This window comes from Callionymus lyra, chromosome 16 (assembly GCF_982586985.1).
Source record: "Callionymus lyra chromosome 16, fCalLyr1.hap1.1, whole genome shotgun sequence".
Taxonomy (NCBI): Eukaryota; Metazoa; Chordata; class Actinopteri; order Syngnathiformes; family Callionymidae; genus Callionymus; species Callionymus lyra.
Genome location: NC_141833.1, coordinates 25,833,091 through 25,857,066, shown reverse-complemented (window position 1 = coordinate 25,857,066; position 23,976 = coordinate 25,833,091).

Genomic DNA, 23,976 nt, shown 5'->3' with positions numbered 1-23,976 from the left:
CTTGTTTGTTTTTTTGGTTATTTGAGATTTTCCATTTTGCACAATTTCTAGAAAATGTCAAATCAAAATTAGGTTCATTGTGTTGTGTTGTGTTGTGTTGTGTTGTGTTGTGTTGTGTGTTTACATGAACACACACTTATTCACCGAACACAGTGTAGACTCTGGAGTCGACGGGGGCCACAGATGACATTTTGCTTTGGGCCCCATGATGCCTTGGACCGCCTCTGTTCTCTCCCGTCTCACCCTCGCTCCAAGTCTGGTTCTGCTCGAGGTTTCTGCCTGTTGAAATGTAGTTTCTCCTGGTTTTCTCTGGTGTTATTGAATGTTCTCTGAACTGACTTGACATCCAAACCACGGCTCGCTGAAGTCTGGACACGTCAGAACTTTGGCTTTTTTTTCCCCCTGCGTGTAAAAACGGAGAGAACAGAAAAGACGAAGATAACCGAAATAAAACAGGACACAAAACACGGTTGCCTGGCGACAAACATACACATCTCAGACACAAATTCCATCGTTAAACCTCCGTGAATACAAACTATTAAACTTCTCAACGGAAGGTTCAATCACAGGCTTGAAAATACCACTTTCCCACAGTTGGAAATATGTTTCCCCATATAAAGTATTTGGACGTAATTAGCCTGGAATTTCCATGCAGATTATCAAGAGCCGCGGCCTGAGAGCAGGTGACAACCATCAGGGAGGAGGAGTGACCGTGACTCCAAAATAATGAAGCGCTTATTACAGTCTTCACCTCACTCTTTGAGCCTTTAATCAGACGGACATCTGGAATGTATTGTTGTGCGGCGCGAGGCCACTGATTGCCATTAAGCCGACCACGCGAAGATGTCACTTTGTGTTAATAATAAAGCTGCGCACAGCCGTCGCATTCATCTTCCTGCGGGAAACAATGGCGAGCGTGCCGGACGGCGTGACAGGCGGCGTGAAAACAAGCCGAGGAAAACAATCTGGTTAAAGAGGGCCGAAGCATGCGAGTGGAAGACGACGTCTGAGGTCGACTCTGGTCGCCTGGCGCCGCCTGGAAGTGATGCAGACATTCATCAGTCCTTGTTCTGCAGACGTGTGGAAAACTTGAAACGTTTTGAACTTTTCGAGCACAAACTTCGGTGCAAAACTGGACAGATGTTCAAGTTTCATGTTTAATCCTGATCTGTCACGATCTTAAAGTGTTTAAGTTAAGTTAAGGTACAAAGATTCTTGATACAGAGACGCTCGACGACTGGGAAACTGCGAAGGAACTACATTTGTTTAGTGAAGATAATAAAGAGAAATCAAGTCTCAAGTAGAGAGAATATGTCATATCACCTGTAAATAAGACAATAATGGTGATTGACAGAAACTCTTCTTGTTCCACGACACAGTAGAACCAACAAACTCAGTGAAAAATACACTTTTAAAAACAAGTTTGTTTCTCTCCAAGTACGTTTTCAGATCCAGCATCAGAATCGTTTCATCTCCTGAGACGACCGAGAAAACAAAATCCCATTCGGTCTGAACCGTTGGAGTCGAACCGTCTTGTCGACCCAGAGAAGGTGAAGTTGAGAAAAAAGCGTCTTTGATTCTGAAATCCAAGAACATCTCACTCGCCCTCACCTCGTTACGTTCATGGACCGTGGGAGGAAACCTGAGTGCTCGCAGCAGATGCAGATCCACGGGGAAGCAACACTTCTCCGACGCCACAGAATTCTAGGCCTGGACGCGTAAGAGACACTTATCTTAAGAAAAGAAAGTTGTTTTCTGTCCCAGCAGATGAATTTGATTTGTGTCAGACGAAGGAAAAACACGTTGAAAAAAACCTCCTGATGAAGTTTAAATGTGGAACATTCTTGTTGTGAGTCGACGCCAAACACTCGTCCACCGTCCCAACGTCAGGAAAACAGAGTTTAATCAAAAGTTCTGGGGTTTGTTGTGATGACAAGGACACACACAAACACACACCCTGTTGTGACGGAACTCACAACACACACTCGCCGACCAACCAAGCGACAAAAGTCAAAGTGTGTTTGTTCGCGTCGTTGGCTGGAGTTGAAGAACAAGTGTAAGAAGTTGTCGAGAGGTTTTTAATAACGTCTACTTTGGCCGTTTACGGCGTGTTACAGTTTAATCGGTTCATTTCTGAAGTGAAACATCAGTCGCTTCACATCATTCCTGCTCCATCTGCTTCACATCGTCGCCCAGTTATTCACTCGCCCGTCGCTCCAGCCATTGTTAGGATGTGACTCCAGATTCAAGAGGATGGTTTTATGTGACTCCATGATTCTGAGCAGAAGCTGCAGATGTTCCTCCAGCGCTGGCTCTGCAGGAGTCGTGTGATATAACTGCACTTGATTAAACCAACCCGTCCATGTGTCCAGCTGTAAATTACATCGTTTCATAAACGTCTGCTCAGATCCTGGATCCAGGAGAAGTGGCTTCGGACCTCGTGACGAGGAACTTGAGGGTCACCGACTCATGGAGCGTCTGGATGTTGGCGGCAGCTCGAGGTGACGACGTCCTCGTGAGATCATGTCACTGCGTCGTAAAAAGTGCCGTCGTTCTCGCGAGTAACTTGCTGGAGGGCCGGGGGGCCGCGGGGGGCCGCGGGGGGCTGCGGGGGGCCGCGGTGGGCCGCGGGGGGCCGCGGGGGGGCCACAGCTTCACAGGAAACATGTTCTCAATATCGTGAGGTTCAGTGTTTTTGTTTAGTTCCAGAAAACAACCATAAATGCAATCTTTGTTTTACGTTCAGAGGCGAATCAGGTGCGTTCATGGAAGGATCTTAGAGGAACTCAAGTCCTGCTTCAACATTTGTGGAGGTTTACATGAAGGACGGAAGCAAAAGTGTGTTTTTCTGAAGGACGATCGTGAGAAGTTTCATCGGTTTTAACAAGAAACGATTTAAGTTGCTCAACAGAAAAATCATGTCAACGTCGTCAAAAAGAAAATAGTCTGACTTCACGGTCAAACCATCTCATTCTGGATCCGCCATTTTGAGTTTCCGTCACCATCAGACTTCAGATGCGAGCGAACAGACACAGTTTGATTGTCAGTTTATGATCCCAGTTGGAGTTGAACCCTCAACCCAGCAGAGGTGACGCTGAGAACAAAGAAGCTTCTCCTGAAGCCCCTCATGAAGTCGTGGACCAGGAACACACAAGTGGTTTCCAAGTGTTTTCCTGATGAAGCATCTTCTCTAAACAACGAGATCTTTCACGAAGTCTTCCGTCTGCTCAGGACGACACGGCGGGTCTGGAGACGATCATCGTGAAGCTCTTATCGTGGAGAACATGCTCAGAACATCGCGGCTCGCGCTGGATCTTGATAAGACTCCTGCCATGTGTTGACCCCTTAAGTCTGGAACCTCAAAAGAATTCCAGGCGATGTGATCTCGCAACACGCCGACGGGATAAACTGTGAGAAGTGCGAGCGCGTTCCAGTTGGAGACGCCGCTTGGCGGCGGCGGAGGAGCTGTCAATAATAGCGTGAAAGGTTTTAACCCCAGAACCAGCAGAGAATATTTCCATGAAATATCCTCCAGATTCCCGAATAATAAACCACATGTCTGCCGTGTCCCCGAGCAACAGGCGCTGTGATCATACGCAGGCGTCTGTCGAGCAGAAATCATTACCAACAGCTTCTAGCAACACATGAAAGACGGCGGCGGCGCTGGCACGGTGGCCTTCAGCAGGTCCGCTCGCCGTTGCGTGCTACGGACTCGTCGAGGTGAGGAAGATGAACGGAACCACATGTGACCCCGGAGTGATTTCACGCCGCCGTGTCGGGTCAGGTCAGTCTTCATCTTCCCCGGGTTCCTGGATGGGAGGCCTCGGACCCCGCTCACACCTCCTCGCACACCACATAGATCTTCCCAGCCGCCCGGGTGCGCAGCCAGAATATTTCAATCTCTAATACGCTCAGACGTGTAACTCTACCCCACAACACTGTAAATCAAGGAACCTTCAACTCCTGAACTGTCCTTCAAATCCCCCGGAACACAAAAGCGCAGAAGATGAATTTGCATATTTCTTGGTCTAGCTACTACAAATCACACACACTTGCATTGGAGCTAATCGGCCACAGATGATCCTCTCGGTTCTACTCCGGTGCCTCCAGGCCTCGCTGGCTTCTATCTTCTTCTGGTTTTCCATCTGTAGTGACTTTGCAGAATTCCTGCTCATTTATCGGTTCCTTCCATCCAAGGTCGGTCGCGGCAATAAGACGTCCGTGTCGGTGGAACCTCTGGAGCTCCAGGAGTGAAACCGAGACGTTCCTGACCTTAAATGTCGTCTGTAGAACGTGTCCCAGGTCTATCTTGCACGAGGACGTGTCCTTCAGGAAGTTGTGAAGACAGGTCAGGTTTAAACATAGTAATGTGGTGTAGGTTAGTCCAGAGCAGTGAACCATTAACTCAACATCTGTAGAAGTTAATTATTAACACGTCGTAAGGTCAGGATTGTCCGTCCATCTCATACATCTCATGCTCTAGTAGAAGAACTCACATTTCTCCTTCAAATTTTTCACCAGTTTCTTTCAGGATCATTTTAAAATTCTGGTTCTTACTTTCAGATCTATTCATGGTTAGACCTTCCATCAGTGATCTGATCCAGACTTACACCCCAGCTCGGGCTCTGAGGTCTGTGGATCAGAATCTACTGATGGTTCCTGAACTTCCGGACCAGAGGAGAGAAATCCTTCCAGACTGTTGCTCCTAAGCTTTGGAACCATCTCTGTGTTTGATGATCTACTGACTCCTTCAAGAAACATCTGTGTTTGATGATCTACTGACTCCTTCAAGAAACATCTGTGTTTGATGATCTACTGACTCCTTCAAGAAACATCTGTGTTTGATGATCTACTGACTCCTTCAAGAAACATCTGTGTTTGATGATCTACTGACTCCTTCAAGAAACATCTGTGTTTGATGATCTACTGACTCCTTCAAGAAACATCTGTGTTTGATGATCTACTGACTCCTTCAAGAAAAATCTCTGTGTTTGATGATCTACTGACTCCTTCAAGAAACATCTGTGTTTGATGATCTACTGACTCCTTCAAGAAACATCTGTGTTTGATGATCTACTGACTCCTTTAAGAAACATCTGTGTTTGATGATCTACTGACTCCTTCAAGAAACATGTGTGTTTGATGATCTACTGACTCCTTTAAGAAACATCTGTGTTTGATGATCTACTGACTCCTTCAAGAAACATGTGTGTTTGATGATCTACTGACTCCTTCAAGAAACATCTGTGTTTGATGATCTACTGACTCCTTCAAGAAACATCTGTGTTTGATGATCTACTGACTCCTTCAAGAAACATCTGTGTTTGATGATCTACTGACTCCTTCAAGAAACATCTGTGTTTGATGATCTACTGACTCCTTCAAGAAACATCTGTGTTTGATGATCTACTGACTCCTTCAAGAAACATCTGTGTTTGATGATCTACTGACTCCTTCAAGAAACATCTGTGTTTGATGATCTACTGACTCCTACAAGAAACATCTGTGTTTGATGATCTACTGACTCCTTCAAGAAACATCTGTGTTTGATGATCTACTGACTCCTACAAGAAACATCTGTGTTTGATGATCTACTGACTCCTTCAAGAAACATCTGTGTTTGATGATCTACTGACTCCTTCAAGAAACATCTGTGTTTGATGATCTACTGACTCCTACAAGAAACATCTGTGTTTGATGATCTACTGACTCATTCAAGAAACATCTGTGTTTGATGATCTACTGACTCCTACAAGAAACATTTGTGTTTGATGATCTACTGACTCCTACAAGAAACATCTGTGTTTGATGATCTACTGACTCCTACAAGAAACATCTGTGTTTGATGATCTACTGACTCCTACAAGAAACATCTGTGTTTGATGATCTACTGACTCCTTCAAGAAACATCTCTGTGTTTGATGATCTACTGACTCCTTCAAGAAACATCTGTGTTTGATGATCTACTGACTCCTTCAAGAAACATCTGTGTTTGATGATCTACTGACTCCTTCAAGAAACATCTGTGTTTGATGATCTACTGACTCCTACAAGAAACATCTGTGTTTGATGATCTACTGACTCCTTCAAGAAACATCTCTGTGTTTGATGATCTACTGACTCCTTCAAGAAACATCTGTGTTTGATGATCTACTGACTCCTTCAAGAAACATGTGTGTTTGATGATCTACTGACTCCTTCAAGAAACATCTGTGTTTGATGATCTACTGACTCCTTCAAGAAACATCTGTGTTTGATGATCTACTGACTCCTTCAAGAAACATCTGTGTTTGATCATCTACTGACTCCTTCAAGAAACATGTGTGTTTGATGATCTACTGACTCCTTCAAGAAACATCTGTGTTTGATGATCTACTGACTCCTTCAAGAAACATCTGTGTTTGATGATCTACTAACTCCTTGAAGAAACATCTGTGTTTGATGATCTACTGACTCCTTCAAGAAACATCTCTGTGTTTGATGATCTACTGACTCCTTCAAGAAACATCTGTGTTTGATGATCTACTGACTCCTTTAAGAAACATCTGTGTTTGATGATCTACTGACACCTTCAAGAAACATCTGTGTTTGATGATCTACTGACTCCTTCAAGAAACATCTGTGTTTGATGATCTACTGACTCCTTCAAGAAACATCTGTGTTTGATGATCTACTGACTCCTTCAAGAAACATCTGTGTTTGATGATCTACTGACTCCTTCAAGAAACATCTCTGTGTTTGATGATCTACTGACTCCTTCAAGAAACAACTGTGTTTGATGATCTACTGACTCCTTTAAGAAACATCTGTGTTTGATGATCTACTGACTCCTTCTAGAAACATCTGTGTTTGATGATCTACTGACTCCTTCAAGAAACATCTGTGTTTGATGATCTACTGACTCCTTCAAGAAACATCTGTGTTTGATGATCTACTGACTCCTTCAAGAAACATGTGTGTTTGATGATCTACTGACTCCTTTAAGAAACATCTGTGTTTGATGATCTACTGACTCCTTCAAGAAACATCTGTGTTTGATGATCTACTGACTCCTTCAAGAAACATCTGTGTTTGATGATCTACTGACTCCTTCAAGAAACATCTGTGTTTGATGATCTACTGACTCCTTCAAGAAACATGTGTGTTTGATGATCTACTGACACCTTCAAGAAACATCTGTGTTTGATGATCTACTGACTCCTTCAAGAAACATGTGTGTTTGATGATCTACTGACACCTTCAAGAAACATCTGTGTTTGATGATCTACTGACTCCTTCAAGAAACATCTGTGTTTGATGATCTACTGACTCCTTCAAGAAACATCTGTGTTTGATGATCTACTGACTCCATCAAGAAAAATATCAAGACTCTTTGATTTGTTTCTTCTTTTTCTTGTTGCTGCTGTGTTTGTCTCAGTGTTGATCTTTTAACGTTTTTACATTTGTATTTTTTTGTTTAAGTTCTTCGTGACCTTGGTCTGGAAATATCTACAAGTACAAATGACCTTCTTTTAACTTAAAAGACACTCACTTGAGGACATCAACTTGCAGGTGCCGGAGAGAACAGATGGTTTGAAAGAGGAGATGAAGAGAAGGTGAAGGTCTCAGCCTGGGATCATGTGAAGGTCACACCTCCCTGGACAGTGAGAGCCAAGGACCCTCACCAGGCCTAGAACCCTGGTTGGTGTCTACGACACATTGATCCTCACTATGGTATCTGTCGTAGGATCGATACTGAGACCAGTTCCTTGTCTTTGAAGGAGCCTCTCGGATCAATGGAGCCCCTTGGACGACCATGACCTGATGCAAGAGAACCTTCAGGAACATATCAATAAAGTTCTTCCTAACCTATATCTTCTCCTCTGATGTTTTGTGATCCACAGCTCAGAGGATTGTTTCTGTTCCAGACTCTTGAAGTGGAGGCTCCGTCACTCAGACATGATGACTTGTCGTGAACGTATGTTGTTGTGGTGCGAGTGAGTCTCAAGTGTTCCACAGGGAGGGACCAGAAGATTTCCATTGTCTCAAGCTTGTTGGCAGCGGTTCCTTGGATTCCCGCAGCATGTTGTCATCGTATGATATTGATAACCTGATGTCTGAGGCGCTGCAGCCCAAAATGATGCCATATGTAACCAAAGAGCTTTAAGTGAATCACGACTGTTGCATGAGAAGTGTACGTTTGCGTGACTCCTTGTTTATTGCCCACATTCTGCTCCCTCGTCGAGTCCAGAGCCAAGTCTGAGGCCACGTCCTTCAGAGAGGACTTGTTTTTCTGCTCGTGTGCAACTGAAGATCTGAATGATATGATGATGGAGGGATGGATGGGTGGATGGATGGATGGATGGATGGATGGATGGATGGATGGATGGATGGATGGATGGATGGATGGATGGATGGATGGATGGATGGATGGATGGATGGATGGATGGATGGATGGATGGATGGATGAAGGTTGATTGATCTATTAACCAGAAAAAAAGGTCCAAAGTCTGGTTCATTGAGTAAATCTCTCCTGTCAATCATCTTCCCTGATATTAGAACCTTCATCCATTGATCTGAGCTTCTGAATTGTCTGAGAGGTTTGAAGAACATCAGAACTTAACTCATCATTCTTGACACGAATTACTCAAACTGAGAAAGACTTGAGAACGCATTGAGAACCTCCTGAGAACGTCTTGAGAACATCTTGAGAGCGCCTTCAGAAAGTCTTGAGAACGTCTTAAGAACATCTTGAGAACGCATTGAGAACCTCCTGAGAACGTCTTGAGAACATCTTGAGAGCGCCTTCTGAAAGTCTTGAGAACGTCTTAAGAACATCTTGAGAACGCCTTGAGAACCTCCTGAGAACGTCTTGAGAACGTCTTGAGAACGTCCTCAGAATGCCTTCAGAAAGTCTTGAGAACGTTGCTGTCGTTCAATCAGAAGTTAATAAAGTTCTAACATCTTCTGTGGTTCAACAATAACCATCATCATCAAGTGGTCGACGTTCGACGTCCAAACCCAACAAACCATCATGTGTTCGTGTCGTGACTTTAATTTACTCGTGACGTAAGTTTACGACGCCGCGGCTTCTGCGTCGTTATTGTCGATGTGGTCGTCGTGAGGAAATCTCTTGAGGTTTTAATCACACGTGTGTGAAGATCAGTGTGTGTGAAGATCAGTGTGTGTGAAGATCAGTGTGTGTGAAGATCAGTGTGTGTGAAGATCAGTGTGTGTGAAGATCAGTGTGTGTGAAGATCAGTGTGTGTGAAGATCAGTGTGTGTGAAGATCAGTGTGTGTGAAGATCAGTGTGTGTCAGTAAACAACATCCACGACACAAAAACACACACAACACACACAACAACACAACAGTTACGTTTAAAAACGTCTTTCTTTTCTTCCTCTGGAGAAACTGGAGAAAAACATCCAGAGAAAATGTTTTTTATCGTCTGGATTTTGTTTTGTGTTTTTTTGAAGTACAATAGTGTATTTTTTACACACCTTTGTTTTCTGTGTCAAGTGTGAGTCATAGTTGTGTAACTAAACTTCATGACAAAAACAAATGATTCAAGAGAAAATCAAACCAACAACCTCAAGATGCAAGTGTTTGATTTGAGAGAAAAAGACTCAAAGTTTTATGTTGAATTTTCTTCTGCGTCGCTGATGACTTTTCGTTTGTAATCTTTTCAATGAAGAAGATTTTGTTAAAAAAAATAAAAGTTTGTTTCTTCAGTTGAGCTTCTGTTCTAATGATTAAAAACAAAGATTTATTAACGAATGAAACTTCGAAGGTTCTGTGACATCATCACGAGTCGTGGTGAAGACGATGAAAACACTTTCATTCACACGTCTTCGTGTCAAACATGTTCAAAACGTTTGATCGTCGTGTCAATAAAGTTTATTCAACTTGCAACTTTATTGACACGACGATCAAACGTTTTTAAACTGAAGGTTTGTTCTCGTTGAACTAAAATGTTCTTCAAGACATGAATTCATCTTGAACTTCAAGTCTCTACTAAACTTTAAGAGATTTTAGCTGCAAATAATCAACTTTACTTACTTAAATAAAGTATAACTACCTTTTATCATGTTTGTTTACAAAATGGATTTTTATTTTGAGTTGAGCTTCACAAAAAAAACCTTTTCTTCGATCTTTAAAAATCATTTTAGTGAAATAAATTCTTGATAAAATAGTTTTTTTTGTTATTATTTTTAGGTCAATATTGTTTGTATTGTGTCTGGACTTAAAGAATTGCTTCAGTCAAAATGACCCAAAGATTGTGATGAAGAAAAATAACCGAGGACTAGTGGAACTGCATTGCATTCTGGGACACAAACACAAGCCTCAACGTTGGACCTAAAAGTACAAACAATTCAAATAGTTACTTGTTAGAATAATTGTCAACAAAACGTCAAATCCTTTTGTAGTGAATCTAATTATTGTCGATGTTGATCCATGAAGTTGTTGCACGAGAGCGTCGTCTGTGAGACACTCGGACTAGAAGGTTCCTCTGAGGAACACGTGACGACCCTCGGACCCTCGGACCCTCAGACCCTCGGACCCTCGGACCCTCGGACCCTCGGACCCTCGGACCCTCGGACCCTCGGACCCTCGGACCCTCAGACCCTCGGACCCTCGGACCCTCGGACCCTCGGACCCTCGGACCCTCGGACCAGGAGACGTCCGTCATGTTGTCCGTCGATGGACCGACAAGTCGTTTCATGTCGCGACGCTCGGCGTTCAGAGAGCGACAATTACATGTCATTTCACTTTTATATACTTTCCCACGGCCTGTCCCCGGCCCGCTGGGACGCCTGATGCTATCTCCCGCCGGGTGTTTACCTCGGACGGCGCTCGGCGGAGGAAGATGAAGCGATGAAACGACAGCAGCGGATTCACGACCGACGTACAAGTGCCGTGTCTTCGTCACACGCGTGTGTTCCAGGTACGTCTCGGCGCCACCGGGTCACGGTGCCGCCGGGTCACGGTGCCGCCGGGTCACGGTGCCGCCGGGTCACGGTGCCGCCGGGTCACGGTGCCGCCGGGTTTATCTCCCGATCGTGGTCCAAACACGACGCGCCCAGAGATCGGATGTAATTACAGCCTCTTCCCTCCGTTCATTAGGCAGCGCCAGACTCCAGGCGAGTACGATTCCCTCGCTCGCCGCTCCAAGGTGAGTCCGGGTTCAGCGGCGAGCAGAGGTCGCGACCCGCCGCGCACGTGTCACGTTGATTTACGGCCGGCGCGGTAATTGAAAGGAACGGCGAGCTCGGCGCGGACGCTTGTTTTCGTTGGTGAATCCTGCATATTTCTCGTCTTCCTGTATGGATTTCACATTTGCGTGGAAACGTCTTTCTTGTGTGTTTGGGTTTCCATTGTGCGGACGACACGAAGGGCCCGGGATGGGATGTGGGAACAGGGAGGAGCCGCTCGCCTTAAGTGCATGTTTTGATGTCGGCTTGACAGCCTCGGTCGGCGGCTGATGTCAGTCGTCCTCCGGTGGAGCGGCTCCAGTGCACACAGTGTTTAATCATTATGAAAGTGCTGCGGTCGCTGTGATCTATGAAGCTCCAGTGGATGGAACTCGTCGGGAATTCCTTCAGCGTGTGATGGTGTGCGAAGCTGGAGCTGCTCGCGCTCATTCCTCGCCTCGTGGTTTTTACTGAAGACTGTTTTCAACGTTTCTGCGTCGTGCGATTGGTCCTGAAGGCTGTGGTCTCGCAGTGACTTTCACTGAGAAGATCCTGGAGGACGATGTTCTCATCGTTCCCAGCTCCGGTCGGAAGGGTTCGGTCCAGAGAGAGAGACTGGGATCCGTTGAGGGTCCAGACCGTCATGGTCGCCTCGACGGAGCGTCTCGAACATTCGCTTCACACGGAGTCGTTTATCACGAGCCTTCTTTAATGAGTCCAAGATGAACCGAACCGGAACTCAGAGTGACTCTGATGATTCTTAGTGAGGTCGGTCAACGGGGGGAGGCCCTGGGACGGACCCGGACACAGACATCGTCTCCCCTGCCTCTCGTCCTATGATACTGGGATAGACTCCAGTCTCCCTGCGACTCTTAAGGGATAAAGCGGTTGAAGATAAATGAATGAATGAATGAATGAATGAATGAACGAACGAACGAACGAACGAATGAATGAATGAACGAACGAACGAACGAACGAACGAACGAACGAACGAACGAACGAACGAACGAACGAACGAACGAACGAACGAACGAACGAACGAACGAACGAACGAACGAACGAACGAACGAACGAACGAACGAACGAACGAACGAACGAACGAACGAACGAACGAACGAACGAACGAACGAACGAACGAATGAATGAATGAATGAATGAACGATTGATTGAATGAATGAATGAATGAACGATTGATTGAATGAACAAACGAACGAATGAATGAATGAATGAACGAACGAACGAACGAACGAACGAACGAACGAACGAACGAACGAACGAACGAACGAACGAACGAATGAATGAATGAATGAACGATTGATTGAATGAATGAATGAACGAATGAACGATTGATTGAATGAATGAACGAACGAACGAACGAACGAACGAACGAACGAACGAACGAACGAACGAACGAACGAACGAACGAACGAACGAACGAACGAACGAACGAACGAACGAACGAACGAATAACGAATTAATTAATTAATTAATGAATTAATTAATTAATTAATGAATGAATTAATGAATTAATGAATGAATGAATGAATAAAAAGGTTATTTTCCTAAACTTCATGCAGAAATGAGTGAATAATCTTATATCAAACAATTGTTTATAAAATAGGTTTGAGGATGAATTTCTTAAACATTAATATTCTGAAATACTAGTGAAAAATGTTTAAAAATATCATGTTTTTCATGTTTTATTTTTGTAATAAAGTAGGAAAAAGTTAAAACATAATTTCAGTGTCGCAGTAATGTTTAGATGTTCCGGTGATTTAAGTAAAATAAATGTTTTCATTTAATGTTATATAAAGAAATGGTTGAATGTGTGAAATAAAGAGAAATAATCTATTATTATATTATTCTCTGTTTAATTATAAAAGAATGGTTTATTTGACATTAATCTATTATTATATGATTCTATATATAATTATAAAAGAATGGTTTATTTGACATTAATCTATTATTATATGATTCTATATATAATTATAAAAGAATGGTTTATTTGACATTAATCTATTATTATATGATTCTATATATATAATTATAAAAGAATGGTTTATTTGACATTCATCTATTATTATATGATTCTATATATAATTATAAAAGAATGGTTTATTTGACATTAATCTATTATTATATGATTCTATATATAATTATAAAAGAATGGTTTATTTGACATTAATCTATTATTATATGATTCTATATATAATTATAAAAGAATGGTTTATTTGACATTAATCTATTATTATATGATTCTATATATATAATTATAAAAGAATGGTTTATTTGACATTAATCTATTATTATATGATTATATATATATAATTATAAAAGAATGGTTTATTTGACATTAATCTTTTATTATATGATTCTATATATATAATTATAAAAGAATGGTTTATTTGACATTTATCTATTATTCTATGATTCTATATATATAATTATAAAAGAATGGTTTATTTGACATTAATCTATTATTATATGATTATATATATATAATTATAAAAGAATGGTTTATTTGACATTAATCTATTATTATATGATTCTATATATAATTATAAAAGAATGGTTTATTTGACATTAATCTATTATTATATGATTCTATATATATAATTATAAAAGAATGGTTTATTTGACATTAATCTATTATTATATGATTCTATATATAATTATAAAAGAATGGTTTATTTGACATTAATCTATTATTCTATGATTCTATATATAATTATAAAAGAATGGTTTATTTGACATTCATCTATTATTATATGATTCTATATATATAATTATAAAAGAATGGTTTATTTGACATTAATCTATTATTATATGATTCTATATATAATTATAAAAGAATGGTTACAGACGAGGAGGTCAGTATCGACGTGCAGATGCTTCGGTGACGACAGTATTAATACATGAATAATAACGACGCTGATGGATCGCGGTTCTTATCATGAACTTCTCTTCGTGAAAACATGTCATTCTTCGTCGAGTGGCTTCGGGTCGTTTGTCTCTCGCCGGCCGCGACCTGGACTCACCCCTGACAGACTCAGGGTGTTGTCTTCGCCCGACGCTTCCGAGAGCAACTGGCTCTCGCTCCTCCATTCTTCTCCGGGTTCCTCTCCGGGTTCCTCTCTCTATTGCTTTTTCCGTCTCCTTGTTGTGCAGCCGCTTCAGTATGAGGTGTTTAATGAGCGTCCGAGCTTCCTGTGCGAGAGGAAGCCATGAATCCTGACTCGCTCTTTCAATAAACAACCTGCGGCACAATCTGACAGCTGATGAGAGAAAAGTGTGTTTGGCTCAAGCAGCTCAACGTCTGAGCTTCGTGAAGACAGGTCTGAGCTTCATGAAGACACGTCTGAGCTTCATGAAGACACGTCTGAGCTTCATGAAGACACGTCTGAGCTTCGTGAAGACACGTCTGAGCTTCATGAAGACACGTCTGAGCTTCATGAAGACACGTCTGAGCTTCATGAAGACACGTCTGAGCTTCATGAAGACACGTCTGAGCTTCGTGAAGACACGTCTGAGCTTCATGAAGACACGTCTGAGCTTCATGAAGACACGTCTGAGCTTCATGAAGACACGTCTGAGCTTCATGAAGACACGTCTGAGCTTCATGAAGACACGTCTGAGCTTCATGAAGACACGTCTGAGCTTCATGAAGACACGTCTGAGCTTCATGAAGACACGTCTGAGCTTCGTGAAGACACGTCTGAGCTTCATGAAGACACGTCTGAGCTTCATGAAGACACGTCTGAGCTTCGTGAAGACACGTCTGAGCTTCATGAAGACACGTCTGAGCTTCATGAAGACACGTCTGAGCTTCATGAAGACACGTCTGAGCTTCATGAAGACACGTCTGAGCTTCATGAAGACACGTCTGAGCTTCATGAAGACACGTCTGAGCTTCATGAAGACACGTCTGAGCTTCATGAAGACACGTCTGAGCTTCATGAAGACACGTCTGAGCTTCATGAAGACACGTCTGAGCTTCATGAAGACACGTCTGAGCTTCATGAAGACACGTCTGAGCTTCATGAAGACACGTCTGAGCTTCGTGAAGACACGTCTGAGCTTCATGAAGACACGTCTGAGCTTCATGAAGACACGTCTGAGCTTCGTGAAGACACGTCTGAGCTTCGTGAAGACACGTCTGAGCTTCATGAAGACACGTCTGAGCTTCATGAAGACACGTCTGAGCTTCATGAAGACACGTCTGAGCTTCATGAAGACACGTCTGAGCTTCGTGAAGACACGTCTGAGCTTCGTGAAGACACGTCTGAGCTTCGTGAAGACACGTCTGAGCTTCATGAAGACACGTCTGAGCTTCATGAAGACACGTCTGAGCTTCATGAAGACACGTCTGAGCTTCATGAAGAGACGTCAGAGCTTCATGAAGACACGTCTGAGCTTCGTGAAGACACGTCCGAGCTTCATGAAGACACGTCTGAGCTTCATGAAGACGTCTGAGCTTCATGAAGACACGTCTGAGCTTTATGAAGACACGTCTGAGCTTCATGAAGACACGTCTGAGCTTCATGAAGACACGTCTGATTCATGAAGACACGTCTGAGCTTCATGAAGACACGTCTGAGCTTCATGAAGACACGTCTGAGCTTCATGAAGACACGTCTGAGCTTCATGAAGACACGTCTGAGCTTCATGAAGACACGTCTGAGCCTAATGAAGACACGGCTGAGCTTCATGAAGACGTCTGAGCTTCATGAAGACGTTTGAGCTTCATGAAGACACGTCTGAGCTTCATGAAGACACGTCTGAGCTTCATGAAGACACGTCTGAGATTCATGAAGACACGTCTGAGATTCATGAAGACACGTCTGAGCTTCATGAAGACACGTCTGAGCTTCATGAAGACACGTCTGAGATTCATGAAGACACGTCTGAGCTTCATGAAGACACGTCTGAGCTTCATGAAGACACGTCTGAGCTTCATGAAGACACGTCTGAGCTTCATGAAGACACGTCTGAGCTTCATGAAGACACGTCTGAGCCTAATGAAGACACGGCTGAGCTTCATGAAGACGTCTGAGCTTCATGAAGACGTTTGAGCTTCATGAAGACACGTCTGAGCTTCATGAAGACACGTCTGAGCTTCATGAAGACACGTCTGAGCTTCATGAAGACACGTCTGAGATTCATGAAGACACGTCTGAGCTTCATGAAGACACGTCTGAGCTTCATGAAGACACGTCTGAGCTTCATGAAGACACGTCTGAGCTTCATGAAGACACGTCTGAGCTTCATGAAGACACGGCTGAGCTTCATGAAGACGTCTGAGCTTCATGAAGACGTTTGAGCTTCATGAAGACACGTCTGAGCTTCATGAAGACACGTCTGAGCTTCATGAAGACACGTCTGAGATTCATGAAGACACGTCTGAGCTTCATGAAGACACGTCTGAGCTTCATGAAGACACGTCTGAGCTTCATGAAGACACGTCTGAGCTTCATGAAGACACGTCTGAGCTTCGTGAAGACACGTCTGAGCTTCGTGAAGACACGTCTGAGCTTCGTGAAGACACGTCTGAGCTTCGTGAAGACACAGCTGAGCTTCATGAAGACACGTCTGAGCTTCATGAAGACACGTCTGAGCTTCATGAAGACACGTCTGAGCTTCATGAAGAGACGTCAGAGCTTCATGAAGACACGTCTGAGCTTCGTGAAGACACGTCCGAGCTTCATGAAGACACGTCTGAGCTTCATGAAGACGTCTGAGCTTCATGAAGACACGTCTGAGCTTTATGAAGACACGTCTGAGCATCATGAAGACATGTCTGAGCTTCATGAAGACACGTCTGAGCTTCATGAAGACACGGCTGAGCTTCATGAAGACACGGCTGAGCTTCATGAAGACGTCTGAGCTTCATGAAGACGTTTGAGCTTCATGAAGACACGTCTGAGCTTCATGAAGACACGTCTGAGCTTCATGAAGACACGTCTGAGATTCATGAAGACACGTCTGAGCTTCATGAAGACACGTCTGAGATTCATGAAGACACGTCTGAGCTTCATGAAGACACGTCTGAGCTTCATGAAGACACGTCTGAGCTTCATGAAGACACGTCTGAGCTTCATGAAGACACGTCTGAGCTTCATGAAGACACGTCTGAGCTTCATGAAGACACGTCTGAGCTTCATGAAGACACGTCTGAGCTTCATGAAGACACGTCTGAGCTTCATGAACATTCATGGTGGCTTCATGAAGACACGTCTGAGCTTCGTGAAGACACGTCTGAGCTTCATGAACATTCATGGTGGCTTCATGAAGACACGTCTGAGCTTCATGAAGACACGTCTGAGCTTCATGAAGACACGTCTGAGCTTCATGAAGACACGTCTGAGCTTCATGAAGACACGTCTGAGCTTCATGAAGACGTCTGAGCTTCATGAAGACGTTTGAGCTTCGTGAAGACACGTCTGAGATTCATGAAGACACGTCTGAGCTTCATGAAGACACGTCTGAGCTTCATGAAGACACGTCTGAGCTTCATGAAGACACGTCTGAGCTTCATGAAGACACGTCTGAGCTTCATGAAGACACGTCTGAGCTTCATGAAGACACGTCTGAGCTTCATGAAGACACGTCTGAGCTTCGTGAAGACACGTCTGAGCTTCATGAAGACACGTCTGAGCTTCATGAAGACACGTCTGAGCTTCATGAAGACACGTCTGAGCTTCATGAAGACACGTCTGAGCCTAATGAAGACACGGCTGAGCTTCATGAAGACGTCTGAGCTTCATGAAGACGTTTGAGCTTCATGAAGACACGTCTGAGCTTCATGAAGACACGTCTGAGCTTCATGAAGACACGTCTGAGCTTCATGAAGACACGTCTGAGATTCATGAAGACACGTCTGAGCTTCATGAAGACACGTCTGAGCTTCATGAAGACACGTCTGAGCTTCATGAAGACACGTCTGAGCTTCATGAAGACACGTCTGAGCTTCATGAAGACACGTCTGAGCTTCATGAAGACACGGCTGAGCTTCATGAAGACGTCTGAGCTTCATGAAGACGTTTGAGCTTCATGAAGACACGTCTGAGCTTCATGAAGACACGTCTGAGCTTCATGAAGACACGTCTGAGATTCATGAAGACACGTCTGAGCTTCATGAAGACACGTCTGAGCTTCATGAAGACACGTCTGAGCTTCATGAAGACACGTCTGAGCTTCATGAAGACACGTCTGAGCTTCGTGAAGACACGTCTGAGCTTCGTGAAGACACGTCTGAGCTTCGTGAAGACACGTCTGAGCTTCGTGAAGACACAGCTGAGCTTCATGAAGACACGTCTGAGCTTCATGAAGACACGTCTGAGCTTCATGAAGACACGTCTGAGCTTCATGAAGAGACGTCAGAGCTTCGTGAAGACACGTCCGAGCTTCATGAAGACACGTCTGAGCTTCATGAAGACGTCTGAGCTTCATGAAGACACGTCTGAGCTTTATGAAGACACGTCTGAGCTTCATGAAGACATGTCTGAGCTTCATGAAGACACGTCTGAGCTTCATGAAGACACGGCTGAGCTTCATGAAGACACGGCTGAGCTTCATGAAGACGTCTGAGCTTCATGAAGACGTTTGAGCTTCATGAAGACACGTCTGAGCTTCATGAAGACACGTCTGAGCTTCATGAAGACACGTCTGAGCTTCATGAAGACACGTCTGAGATTCATGAAGACACGTCTGAGATTCATGAAGACACGTCTGAGCTTCATGAAGACACGTCTGAGCTTCATGAAGACACGTCTGAGCTTCATGAAGACACGTCTGAGCTTCATGAAGACACGTCTGAGCTTCATGAAGACACGTCTGAGCTTCATGAAGACACGTCTGAGCTTCATGAAGACACGTCTGAGCTTCATGAAGACACGTCTGAGCTTCATGAAGACACGTCTGAGCTTCGTGAAGACACGTCTGAGCTTCATGAACATTCATGGTGGCTTCATGAAGACACGTCTGAGCTTCATGAAGACACGTCTGAGCTTCATGAAGACACGTCTGAGCTTCATGAAGACACGTCTGAGCTTCATGAAGACACGTCTGAGCTTCATGAAGACGTCTGAGCTTCATGAAGACGTTTGAGCTTCGTGAAGACACGTCTGAGATTCATGAAGACACGTCTGAGCTTCATGAAGACACGTCTGAGCTTCATGAAGACACGTCTGAGCTTCATGAAGACACGTCTGAGCTTCATGAAGACACGTCTGAGCTTCATGAAGACACGTCTGAGCTTCGTGAAGACACGTCTGAGCTTCGTGAAGACACGTCTGAGCTTCGTGAAGACACGTCTGAGCTTCGTGAAGACACAGCTGAGCTTCATGAAGACACGTCTGAGCTTCATGAAGACACGTCTGAGCTTCATGAAGAGACGTCAGAGCTTCATGAAGACACGTCTGAGCTTCGTGAAGACACGTCCGAGCTTCATGAAGACACGTCCGAGCTTCATGAAGACACGTCTGAGCTTCATGAAGACGTCTGAGCTTCATGAAGACACGTCTGAGCTTTATGAAGACACGTCTGAGCTTCATGAAGACATGTCTGAGCTTCATGAAGACACGTCTGAGCTTCATGAAGACACGGCTGAGCTTCATGAAGACACGGCTGAGCTTCATGAAGACGTCTGAGCCTCATGAAGACGTTTGAGCTTCATGAAGACACATCTGAGCTTCATGAAGACACGTCTGAGCTTCATGAAGACACGTCTGAGATTCATGAAGACACGTCTGAGCTTCATGAAGACACGTCTGAGATTCATGAAGACACGTCTGAGCTTCATGAAGACACGTCTGAGCTTCATGAAGACACGTCTGAGCTTCATGAAGACACGTCTGAGCTTCATGAAGACACGTCTGAGCTTCATGAAGACACGTCTGAGCTTCATGAAGACACGTCTGAGCTTCATGAAGACACGTCTGAGCTTCATGAAGACACGTCTGAGCTTCGTGAAGACACGTCTGAGCTTCATGAACATTCATGGTGGCTTCATGAAGACACGTCTGAGCTTCATGAAGACACGTCTGAGCTTCATGAAGACACGTCTGAGCTTCATGAAGACACGTCTGAGCTTCATGAAGACACGTCTGAGCTTCATGAAGACGTCTGAGCTTCATGAAGACGTTTGAGCTTCGTGAAGACACGTCTGAGCTTCATGAAGACACGTCTGAGCTTCATGAAGACACGTCTGAGCTTCATGAAGACACGTCTGAGCTTCATGGACACGTCTGAGCTTCATGGACACGTCTGAGCTTCATGAAGACACGTCTGAGCTTCATGAAGACACGTCCAAGCTTCATGAAGACACGTCTGAGCTTCATGGACACGTCTGAGCTTCATGGACACGTCTGAGCTTCATGAAGACACGTCTGAGCTTCATGAAGACACGTCCAAGCTTCATGAAGACACGTCCGAACTTCATGAAGACACGTCTGAGCTTCATGAAGACACGTCTGAGCATCATGAAGACACGTCTGAGCTTCATGAAGACAAATCTGAGCTTCATGAAGACACGTCTGAGCTTCGTGAAGACACGTCTGAGCTTCGTGAAGACACGTCTGAGCTTCGTGAAGACACGTCTGAGCTTCGTGAAGACACGTCTGAGCTTCGTGAAGACACGTCTGAGCTTCGTGAAGACACGTCTGAGCTTCAAGAAGACACGTCTGAGCTTCATGAAGACACGTCTGAGCTTCATGAAGAGACGTCTGAGCTTCATGAAGACACGTCTGAGCTTCATGAAGACACGTCTGAGCTTCATGAAGACATGTCTGAGCTTCATGAAGACACGTCTGAGCTTCATGAAGACACGTCTGAGCTTCATGAAGACACGTCTGAGCTTCATGAAGACACATCTGAGCTTCATGAAGAGACATCTGAGCTTCATGAAGACATGTCTGAGCTTCATGAAGACACGTCTGAGCTTCATGAAGACACGTCTGAGCTTCATGAAGACACGTCTGAGCTTCATGAAGACACGTCTGAGCTTCATGAAGACACGTCTGAGCTTCATGAAGACACGTCTGAGCTTCATGAAGACACGTCTGAGCTTCGTGAAGACACGTCCGAGCTTCGTGAAGACACGTCCGAGCTTCGTGAAGACACGTCTGAGCTTCATGAAGACACGTCTGAGCTTCATGAAGACACGTCTGAGCTTCATGAAGACACGTCTGAGCTTCATGGACACGTCTGAGCTTCATGGACACGTCCGAGCTTCATGAAGACACATCTGAGCTTCATGGACACATCTGAGCTTCATGAAGACACGTCTGAGCTTCATGAAGACACGTCTGAGCTTCATGAAGACACGTCTGAGCTTCATGAAGACACGTCTGAGCTTTGTGAAGAGACGTCTGAGCTTCATGAAGACACGTCTGAGCTTTGTGAAGACACGTCTGAGCTTCGTGAAGACACGTCTGAGCTTCGTGAAGACACGTCTGAGCTTCATGGACACGTCTGAGCTTCGTGAAGACACGTCTGAGCTTCATGAAGACACGTCTGAGCTTCATGAAGACACGTCTGAGCTTCATGAAGACACGTCTGAGCTTCATGAAGACACGTCTGAGCTTCATGAAGACACGTCTGAGCTTCATGAAGAGACATCTGAGCTTCATGAAGACACGTCTGAGCTTCATGAAGACACGTCTGAGCTTCATGAAGAGACATCTGAGCTTCATGAAGACACGTCTGAGCTTCATGAAGACACGTCTGAGCTTCATGAAGACACGTCTGAGCTTCATGAAGAGACATCTGAGCTTCATGAAGACACGTCTGAGCTTCATGAAGACACGTCTGAGCTTCATGAAGACACGTCTGAGCTTCATGAAGACACGTCTGAGCTTCATGAAGACACGTCTGAGCTTCATGAAGACACGTCTGAGCTTCATGAAGACACGTCTGAGCTTCATGAAGACACGTCTGAGCTTCATGAAGAGACATCTGAGCTTCATGAAGACACGTCTGAGCTACATGAAGACACGTCTGAGCTTCATGGACACGTCTGAGCTTCATGAAGACACGTCTGAGCTTCATGAAGACACGTCTGAGCTTCATGAAGACACGTCTGAGCTTCATGAAGACACGTCTGAGCTTCATGAAGACACGTCTGAGCTTCGTGAAGACACGTCTGAGATTCGTGAAGACACGTCAGAGCTTCATGAAGACACGTCTGAGCTTCATGAAGACACGTCTGAGCTTCATGAAGGCACGTCTAAGACGTGGAGTAGAGTCTGAGCTCCTGCATTAAAGGTTCTCAATAAGGTTGAAGAAATATTTTCATCACCACTTTACACCAAAGACACACAAGGAACTGAAATGAGATTTTCATTCTGGCGCGAGAACCTCTGAGAACTCCTCGGTCAAAGATGGATCTAACGAGGCCTAATATTCCTCCATGAGTTCCGTGTTCTTCAGCACGAGTCTCATCTGCTCGATGAGCTGGTCCAGGAAGTGCAGCAGCAGAGTCGCGGCTCAGGAAGAGAGTCGTTGACCCGAGCCTGGGAGACAATAGCGCCGTCAACATGGGAACGTCTCAACTGTCTGGTTCTCCAACACTAGACACCGTGAGTCCAGGAGGGAATCCCCAGTTCCTACCAGGCTGAGACGGGAATCGCCCCTTCGTCCTGCACTTCCTTCCTGGAGCGACCACAGCCCGGGACTCTTCGCCTCCACTCAGTGGAAAGTATCATTTGTCTGCACTGACAGTTTCTCCCAGAACTTTCCATGGCAGCGTTCGTAACGTTCCTGAACACGCCTGTCAAAAGACGGTCTCGTTCGGGTTCCCGGTCCAGACGCCAAACCGTCAGACATGTAATTAATCGCCACAATTAAGTAAATGAGCATCTCGTTAAATAATTGTTAGCAGTCGTGGTCGACGCTGGCCGGAGGATCTCACTCCTGATATCACAGGAAGAAACGCTGATTGTTCTTTTTTCCAAACAATTATTTTTCATTAGGATTTGGTTTTTCATCCCATCACTCAGCAAACACTCCATCCATTGTTGGGGCGTAAAAGTTTCACTTTCTCCATCCGAGCAGCCAGTCGGGGCCGAAGCTGTGAACCCACAACCTTCTCTGCGACTGGAATCATTTATTGAAAAACATTGATTATCGCCTCAAACAAGTTCTACTCGACATCCTTCAGAAGATCAGAATAATATTTAACTGCTACAAAGTTGTCAATTCAACTTCCAACATGTTGTAACTGTTGTAACTGTTGTCACTGTTGTTACTGTTGTTACTGTTGTTATTGTTGTAACTGTTGTAACTGTTTTAACTGTTGTTACTGTTGTTACTGTTGTTACTGTTGTTACTGTTTTAACTGTTGTTACTGTTGTTACTGTTGTTACTGTTGTTACTGTTGTTATTGTTGTAACTGTTGTAACTGTTTTAACTGTTGTTATTGTTGTAACTGTTGTAACTGTTTTAACTGTTGTTACTGTTGTCACTGTTGTTACTGTTGTTATTGTTGTAACTGTTGTAACTGTTTTAACTGTTGTTACTGTTGTTACTGTTGTTACTGTTGTTACTGTTGTTTCTGTTGTTACTGTTGTCACTGTTGTTACTGTTGTTACTGTTGTTATTGTTGTAACTGTTGTAACTGTTTTAACTGTTGTTACTGTTGTTACTGTTGTTACTGTTGTTACTGTTGTTTCTGTTGTTACTGTTGTTACTGTTGTTACTGTTGTTACTGTTGTTTCTGTTGTTACTGTTGTTACTGTTGTTACTGTTGTTTCTGTTGTTACTGTTGTTACTGTTGTTACTGTTGTAACTGTTGTTACTGTTGTTAC